Raw genomic sequence first — 9,719 nt, 5'->3', positions numbered from 1 at the left:
GTCCTGTCTTCCCCTCACCCCCAACCGGTTGCGGCAGATGGCTGCTCCCCCCTGAGCCTAATTCTGCTTAGAGGTTTCTTCCTGTTAAAAGGGAGGTTTTCCTTCCTACTGTCACCAAAGCACTTGCTCATAAGGGGTCATATGATTGTTGGGCTTTTCTCTGTTTTCTTTGTATTTGTAATCGTTTTCTTTGTAGGCTCTTTACCTTAGAATATAAAGCACTCGGTTCTTTTGTGACTTTCTGGATAAGTCATTGATGTGCTCTTTGAGTAATTTTGGTAGGACAGCCTCTTGAGAAGGTTAATCAATGTTCCCAGTTTTCTGCATTTCTGCATAATGGCTCTCACAGTGATTCCCTCAAGTCTTAAAGCCTAATAAATGGCTTTGTAAGCCTTTCCAGACTGATAGATGTCAGTCCCTTGGTGATCTGTTCTCGAGTTTCCTTAGTTTGTGGTGTGATGGGTGTTTTTTTCCCCCCTCAAGCTTTTAGCCAACTTCATGTTGTCAAACAGGTTCTATTGAAATGATTTCTTGATTCAGCAGGTGTGGCAGTAATCAAGCCCGGGTTTGGCAAGTGAAACTGTATTCAGCTTTTTAAAAAATATGGTTAATTCATTCTCAGTTGTGGTTATTTGCATGACATCTCATTTAACTTTTTGCTTTGGCTGATACTGAAAACACATTCTAGTGGAATTTCATAAGTTCAAAGCTTGGTAAGAAGCTAAAATTCCCAGTCTAATCACTCAGCCCGATCATTCACATTCATCTAGAGTTAAATCTGCAGCAACTCTAGCGAATCCTCCGCAGCTAAGTTTGCAGCACTTGCACCAACACATTCAAGTTAGTTTTCTCATTATATTGCATCCCACTCCTGTAAGCAGAAGGTGAGGATTCCTCTCTTTAGCTCATGTGGCAGTAGTCCACATGTTCTGTATGAGTAGCCAACTAAAAAATGGGCAAATTCGGCTCAAGTCACTTTGCTATTCAAAACCTTACAGATAGGACATATAGTGAAATCTAGCCACAGTTATAAAGGTGCAGACCCTGTCCACCATTGTAGAGGCAAGAGGGGTGTTCAGGTTAGACATTCTCTCGCCTGCAGTGGTTTTTCTTTACTAAAGCATGAACTGTGTCTGCTCAGCATTCGCAACATACCCCCATTTGTTTCAAAATTTTCAGTTGGGTCATGCCTTAAACTAACTGTGCAGATAAATGTCTTTTTTTTTTTTTTTTTTTTTTATCTCTGAGAGTCATGAGTTGTATTTAGCAAAGCTAGACCCGGATAGGTCAGGTCAGGCTTTGGTCTTTGCAATAATTGCTGACGTTTAAGTTTTTCAATGCCAAGTAATATGAAACTGATCAAAGTTTATGTGTGGAATTCAGGTGAGGGGGCGGAGCCTGTTTTCTTTTTTCTTAATAGGGTGATATGTTTAGCTTTGATTTTTACATCTGCATAAGCCATTTATACGGAAGTTCATTCAGTCCACTATAGTGAGCCTTATATAATAAAACAAACAAACAAACAAACAAACAAAACCCTTAGCCTCTTTCTGTTATTCCAGGAAGCTTTGGTTAGGTAAATCTCTCTTGTTGTTCACATGTTGGTGATTATCGGCTTACTGTTTCCTGTCTTGCAACTTTCAGCCTTTTGCAGGCCCTCTGCTCTCTGTTGGCCAGCCCGAGCCTCCATGCAGGCTCTTTTCTCTCCTGTCTGTGCAACTCTCAGTCTTATTGTAGGCTCTCTGCTCTCTATTGGCCAACAGCGGCTCTGAGTCTTAATGCAGGCTCTTCTCTTTCCTGCATTTTGCAACCCTTTCTTGTCTCCTATCATCTTTCTGCTGCAGGTTGGCCTCCAGTGCCCCTAAGCTGGCAGCCTCTCCTCTCTGCCCTTCAATCTCTCCTGTCTCCTTTGCCAGCTCTCAGCCTTATCACTAACTCTCTGTATCTCTCCTGTCGTACCTCAGCTCTGAGCCAAATCAAAGGATCTACGTCCCTGTCTTAGCTCTAGTCTGTCCTCATGCCTTATTAAAATTTCTCTCCACCCTCCTGGCCCCCGATGACCCTGGAGTCTTGTCGCAGGCTCAATTTCTACTCTGCTGCTTCATAAATTCATATGTTCCATTCCCTATAGATCAGATCTTCCTGCCACGGCAAGAATGCGTTCTTTTCTTTGGGTATCCTGCCCTAATCCCTATCACTTCTGGGATTCTGTTCTGCTGTAATTGGCCATCGAAGTCTGACAGTCAAATACCTCAAATTGTATTTTCTACATCAATAAATCATGTTCAGTTCCTTCTAATGATCTCTCCTTATTGAAATGAAGCTTATGCATTAATTCAATAAAGAAGATCTGTAGTCACACATCTGACTGCTTCCCAGGTATTGGCAGTCAAGGTGACGGTGACATCACTGGTCTACCCCAATCATCTTTCTGCCGGCCTTCTTCAGGCCAATCAGCTTTCACTCTGCGTGCTTTAAATCTTCCGGCGCATCCATCATTCTTCCTTGCAGACGCCTTTGTGCAACACACCTCTTTCCCCATCACCCTCTTTCCCTCATCACTGAGGCTCCATTCATGCCTCCATCTCCACCACCAGCGTCTAGACTCTGGTGGGTCCTGCCCTAATCAAAATCACAGCTGGGATGGCCATTGGAGTCTAACTGGCAAATACCTCAAATTTAATTCTATACATCAATAAATCATGTTTAATTCCTTCTCATGATCTCTCTTTATTAAACTAAACTTAAAAAATATTGTCATTATACTTAATTATTTTTTGCGCACGGTATAATTGCAGAGGGTGCCTATATTAATAACTTTTTAAAAAAACTTTTATTCTTTAGCAGTGCAATAGAATACAATTCTTTTAGATTTAGTGGGTGTTTTCCTTAAAGAAGTTCTTACTTCAATTTGATTTGCTTTCAGAATCAAACCATAGAAAAAGATAAAACATCCTAAATAAGTAAATAAAAAGAAACTGGCAGCAGCTGTAGGAACATAAGACAGGTCAGTGTTTGTTCTGATTATTTTTGCAGTTATTTTGAACTCATCTTCTACAATAGTGCATTCATTCACCAAAAACACAAGTGGAATTTGTGGTGAATTTCTTTTGACATTCTCCAGTACTGACAATGCCTCTTTGACAATGTTTATCTCACTCTGTCTTCAGCATTGGCTGGAAAAACACTCAACACAATATCGACAATGTTGCATTGTGTAAAAAAAATCTAATGAAGCTACAAAGAACTTCTATTTGCTCACTTTCTGCGTACTGACCGCCTGCTTTTGATAAGCTCTCTGAATGCAAACCAGGCTTTTAAAATACTTTTGAGCAAACTTTTCAAGCAAGCAAAACTACAGAAAGTAACCTTGTCGTCAAATAGATGCGTTGAATTTCTTTTTTTCTCATTTTTTCTGGGATTACTGCCAGGGATGGTTAGTCATTACACTGAATACTCCATATACTCCATCCATCCATCCATCCATCCATCCATCCATCTTCGTCCACTTATTTAACAGAAGTTTGAAAAAATCATAACAGAAGCATTTTGACAATGTCTCTAGAAATAAAAAGCAGCAAACATTGAGTTATATTCTTAAATGTGCTCTGGAATAGACATTTATCATATCTTGAAAATCATCTCAATACCTACAAACAAGATACTTACAGTACACTGCTGGCATGGTCTGAATCTAAGATCATAGTTTCCTTCAATATTTGTGATTTATTTTTTACAGATATACTATAAAATCTTTCTCTTTTTCCATCGTATACTACATTTTATTTGCAGCTTTCAAAGCCATTATACCATCCATTCAAATCAAATCAAATCAAAATTTATTTATATAGCACATATTAAAACAACAGTGTTGACCATAGTGCTTCACAGTCAGTAAAAACACGAGACAATTAAAACAAACAATAAAACAGGACAACAAACAATAGGTAACAACACAATAAGCTAAAACAGCCAACTAGTTAGAATCAAAGGCCAAAGTAAAAAGATACGTTTTAAGATGTGATTTAAAAGACTGGATAGACTCGGCAGTACGAATATGTACAGGGAGGTTATTCCAGAGTCTGGGTGCCACGGTTGCAAAGGCCCGGTCTCCTCTCGACTTCATTCGAGACCTAGGTTGTGCAAGGAGCATGTGATTGGATGATCTAAGTGCTCTGTTGGGATTGTATAAGTGGAGTAGTTCAGAGAGATAGGCGGGCGCTAAATTATTTAGAATTTTAAAAGTGAACAAAAGAATTTTAAAATCTATGCGATATTTAACAGGGAGCCAATGTAGTTTGGCTAAAATTGGAGTTATGTGTTCATTCAGTTTAAAAACCTGATATGTGGTTGGAAATCATTGATTGAGATCAGTCCATTGTGTATGATTAAGCCTGTGTTGCACAATCAGGTGTTCTACTCACACCTTCTTACCTATAGGCAGGTCCAAACAGCTGCTGAAAGAAATTTGATAGATTAAAAGTTATTTTGTCTGGTTGTTATGTTACTTTTATTCAGTCATATCACAAGTTACAGTTAGGCCAGTGGCATGTGACTTCCCTTATCCTGCGGGAGAAATTATTCATAACACGCACACAAACAATCACACGCAGACACACACACACATACGCACACAAGCACACACACATTTATTCAACCGTCCATCCCAATCTAATCCTCTGATTTTACTCCTCTCTGCAGTCTGAGCTGCCCATGTTTTCATTGTAGTCATGGGCTGTGACTCATCGTGCGTCTGAGCCAAGCTATTTGCGCTGGTTCACACTGGCTGACACACCTAGAGCCAGGAAACACACCCATTCCCACATATCCTTGTATTCAAGTGAGTGATCTGCAACAAAACAGTGATACACAGAGGACATTGACTTTGCAAGAGCATGGAAGATATTTAGCACATTTCATAATTATCCAGTTTGAACAGTCCACATTTGAGTTGCCCCAGAGCTAACTGACTGCTCTGCTTATCTTTGTCTCCCTCTGACCTGCTGCAGTGAGTTCATTTAGAATAAAAGCAGATATATTTATAAGAAATTTATATGTGAACACCTGTATTATAGATAAACGTCATGAGTATCTGAAAAAATAACCAATGATATGATTTACTGATGAGTTGTTAAATAACTGTAAACATTTAACTCCTACTGAAAAGTTTGTGAGCAGTGCATCGTTTTTGACAGGAGTAATCCTGATTGCTAGCAGACACATAACAGGAGTTGTCTGTCTGGAATCAGCATTTTCTGGTAGCTAAGACTGTTCTTTAAAGGCCACACCCCGTTGGCAAGAAAGGGAATCAAATAGGCGCTGTACTTCGAAAGTGGGTGAAATCTTATTCTGTTCAAGGTAAAATGTTAAATTCTGTGGAAAATACTATAAGCACTAGATGATTGCTTTAGTAGTTGTGCACTCATACACACAGTATACTTTAAACACTAAAGTAACGTTTTTCTTTTTGAAACTTTTGAAAAAAAACTTTTTTGAAACTTCCCCTGAACATTTTTAAACACTGTTCCATCCCAAAGAGTAAAGCTTTACCCCACTTTATACACAGTTCTTTAGGATCTCTGCATGTCTTGCACATGTTTGGTGTTATTTCTCCACTTTTATCTCAGTGTGCTCACAATTACAGACATCTACACACGTCTGCGCACAAACAGCGGGCCTTCTTTTTTGTGGGAGAGCTGCACCCTGTTTTCGCAACAAAACAAAATCTGAGATCTCCTGACTCAAAGTTTCTAGTGTAGTAACATTAAAATATGCGTGTGTGCGCGCACAAGCACAAGCGTGTGAGTACCACTCCCCGGTTCACTCCCAACAAAAACAACACAGTAACTTCCTCTGTATGTAATCTATTCCTTGCATGTTGCCTTCATCTCGCTGAGTATGGGTGTGGCATATTGAGAAGGACACTGCAGGAATTTCAAAGACACTAGACACTGTTGTGAGAAGGGGAGACGCACATGTGTACACTTAAAACACACATGTGCATCCACAACCCACATATGAATTCTATTTTCAAAACTGGATGCACACATATACTCCCCCTAAAAAACCCAAACAAAAAATCCCATCCATCCATTTTCTTCCGCTTATCTGGGGCGGAGTCACGGGGGCAGCAGCCCAAGCAGAGAAGTCCAGACCTCCCTCTCCCCAGCCACCTCCTCCAGCTTGTCCGTGGAAACAGCAAGGTGTTCCCAGGCTAGGCGAGATATAATCTCTCCAGCGTGTCCTGGGTCTGCCCTGGGGCCTCCTCCCTGCCTCCTGTCCTCCGTGAATCGCTACCTTATCGTGGTGGAGGGGTTTGTGTGTCCCAGGGATCACAGGGGCTATGTTGTCTGGGGGCTTTTGCCCCCTGGCAGGGTCTCCCATGACAAATTGGTCCTGGGTGAGGGACAAGACAAAGAGCGATTCAAAGGGAGCAGTTCACCCTCCCTGCCCTGGAGCCAGGCCTGGGGAGGGTACCCGAGGGCGAGCGTCTGGTGGCCGGGCCTTAGTCCATGGGGCCCGGCCGGGCACAGCCCGAAAAAGGGACATGGACCCATCTTCCTGCAGGCCCAACACCCGCAGGAGGCACCGTAGCCGTGTGGCGGCCAGGTCCTGACGGAGGTCCCCAGCTGCCAAAACTGGCAAAAAATCCACAACCCTCCAAAATTACTGTTACTGATAAAAGCATGTGGCACAAAATATCCATAGCTATATACAGCTATGCTAGATGGTAAAAGCAGCCAAGAGTAATAAGATAAGATAAGATAAAATAACCTTTATTAGTCTCACACGTGGGAAATTTGTGTTGTCTAGCAGAAAGTGAACAGTGCAAAGTTATATATAGTTGTATATAAAATTAGAGAACACTGGAATACAATAAGAATAAGATACTGTACACAACTGTACATAATAGAATAGAATGGAATAGAATAAAATACTATATACAATAGAATGAAATGAAATAAAATTATATATACAATAGGATAAAAATAAAAATAATGGATAAGTGATGGTAAAGGTTAGCTTGTGGTGAGCTACAAGAAACCAGCACATAAGTTATAAATTCTGCTCTGCTAAACACTGTAGTAACAGCTTTCACACTTGCATTAGTAGCGTTAGGAACGCCCAAATAAACACTTTTCGAAACATGTCCTTGAGGGGAGTACTTAAGTTCATTTAACAAAGCTGCTGGTGTACACTGGGAACAAAAATGGATGGGAATACCTTTTTTTAAAACATAGTGTTAGTCATGGCTTATCAGATGTTCTCATCTATAAGCCTGTTGGTGACACAGCCATACCCATAATCCCAGTATGATTTGTCAGAGGAACCGCCCAGTGACTCTCGTAACAAGCTATCATGCCATCGCTTTGCGTGTCTGCATACCACATTGAAACATTTCATAACTATGATCATTTAGAATGTTTTGGTTTTAATTCATAACGTTCAGTGTTTGGCTTTGCAGTACTTTTAACACAGTGGGATGTAAAAGAAGTACTCTGACATTAAGCTAGGACTTTAAGCTTAACATTAGCAGTTTCACTCTAAAAATAAACATTCATGTGACACACTCAACATACAGCACACAGACAATTACAGCAATGACTACTGCAACTACAGTTTTCAGCGTATGAAAGTGAGCTAAAAACAACAACAACCTGTGTAAAGCACAGTGAAATTGTGGAATACATTTTAATGTCCAAATTAGATGCAAAAATTATTTAATATAAATTATATTGCTACTGCAGTTCACTAGCACAGGGTGGGCCCCATTAAAGCGACAGACTTCTGTAAATCCTGTCTTGTAAATAGACACCTTGCCTTTTGTGTTTAACTAAAGGCCGTCCTCCCGAACCATTTTGGTAATGATAGCTTTGTGTCAGTTTATGTGCGGCAGTGTAAATGTTTTAATAACATGTTGATGTCATTGTCTGTCATGATAACCATTTTGTGGAGTGCATCTCTTCTTCTCTGTGTACTTCATTGTTATACTGTAGAACAAAAACTGAAGTGGGCAAAAAACTGTTTTAAACAGAAAAATCATGATAAATAGTGCTGATAGTTACATAGTGCTGATTACATTCGGATAACAAGAGTTTGAAAACCTGACATTTAAGTGTTGAAAGTTCTTTTTTTCAAGCAGAGCTCACTTTTCCTGTTGCATGTCATTGCAACCCTCTTTGTGAAGCAGTGGGTGGTCCCATGAACACTAAGGACCACTCCCCATACACGGGTCCCCTCCCCTGGATTCCCCTCCCTCTGCTAACCAGGAGCCCAGCCCAGCTCCCTGTCCAACCACTCTGCTCAGCCCAGACTAGCAGCCACTCAGAAAAAAAGAGGTTAAAATCAACTCAGAACGGTGGAGGGAGGGAGAGAGAGGGGGCAGAAAACGCCCTTGAAATCTGGTTGATCAAGAAATCGAAAAAGACTGACAGAGTCCTAGCAGACTGCGAAGGCGTGACAGTGTGAAAGTGTTTTTCTTGGAGTGAGGAGAAGTGGAGAAGTTTTCAAGGATGCTCAAGCAGGCGTGAGGCTTCTAGGGCGCTAAGGCTGCGCACAGGTAAAGCTGCACACTTTTTTTATTTTCTTTAATTGAAGTTAAAAGTTTTTTTTTAAACTGTTCTTTCGGTTTCTGAACTTTAACAACTCTGCTGCAAGACAACAAATCAGTCGTTCCAACTTGGCCAGAGTTTAAATAACTAACTTGCAAAGGCGTCACAGTTATCTGTCCAGCATTCTTGTTCATAGCACCAGGCACTTGCAGTGAGCGTGTTTATCACTGTAAGATTATTATGAGTTGTTTTATATGACTAGAAAACTTGTCTCCAGAGTTTTTCAAGGACTTTTTATTTTCCCCTAAGGGAATGTTTTTGCATAGGAGCATCTTGCCTAAACAGTGTTATTTGTTTTCACTGTAAATATGTAGAGTGGCAGTAACTTTGTGTGAAAGCATTCATACATGATAAATATTTAATTAAAATAGAGCAGGACAGGAGATGAGGGTGTGGGTACACACCCACCACATGAATGCAGACTAGATTGAAGTTGTGCAGTTTACTAAGATGCATATAAGTCATTCATGGCTATATACTTTATTGCCTTTAGATGATTTTGATCCTTCTTAGAGATAACAAATAAGAATAGCTACATTTGTGTAGTTATTTCACCTTTGTGCAGTGTGGATGTGTAGATGTACTTTGCATAGTGAGTGGGACTTTTTCTTTTGTACAGGACCTCAATAACCCACATTTTAAAGTTATATCAAAGAGGTGCCGAAATGATTGTTGACAGTGTTGATGTTATCGCTCAGATGTCTCTCTTATCTAATCCAATGTCGTTTGCCAAGAAATGGAAGTTTAAAAAGTTACTACTACTTCCCTATGAGAGTGTACAGCAACAACTTTGGGTGTGGATCCCCCCTCTCTCCTCCCCCTTCTTTTTTTCTCTCCCTCCCTTTTTGTTTGCTGTCTCCTCACAGTGGCACACCCTTTAGTGCCAGTGAAAAAAAGGAAAACCATCCACGCTACAGACAGTTTTTTGCAGCGGGTCTCAGCAAATTACATTTAAATGTCCTTTGTGGGATACTAAGGGTGTGCTGGCGAAGACAGAAAAGTTATGATTATGGCTTTTTCTATGTCTTTTCACTGGGTTCACTGTGTTGTTGGTTGGTGGTCTCTCTTTCTCTCTCTCTCTCTCTCTCTCTCTCTCTCTCTCTCTCT

General features: G+C 40.5%; 1 protein-coding gene across 7 annotated transcripts in view; it reads left to right on the top strand.

Moving 5' to 3' along the window:
- Positions 1 to 8,326: 8,326 nt before the first annotated feature.
- Positions 8,327 to 9,719, top strand: part of ahnak (AHNAK nucleoprotein) — a 35,661-nt gene continuing 34,268 nt past the window's right edge. For 3 of the 7 annotated variants that reach the window (XM_014334785.1, XM_014334799.2, XM_014334793.1), the window contains exon 1: positions 8,337 to 8,560. The gene's annotated coding sequence lies outside the window, so the exon portion shown is untranslated. Of the gene's footprint in view, positions 8,561 to 9,719 lie in introns of all 7 variants that reach the window. The other 4 variants (XM_042221610.1, XM_014334800.2, XM_014334798.2 and 1 more) reach the window with 3 other exon arrangements.

Source organism: Haplochromis burtoni, unplaced genomic scaffold (genome assembly GCF_018398535.1).
Source record: "Haplochromis burtoni strain Fernald_Lab_line unplaced genomic scaffold, NCSU_Asbu1 Contig_4, whole genome shotgun sequence".
In the NCBI taxonomy this organism is placed as follows: domain Eukaryota; kingdom Metazoa; phylum Chordata; class Actinopteri; order Cichliformes; family Cichlidae; genus Haplochromis; species Haplochromis burtoni.
The sequence above is the reverse complement of the archived record's forward strand: the minus strand, read 5'-3'. Positions and strand labels throughout refer to the sequence as shown.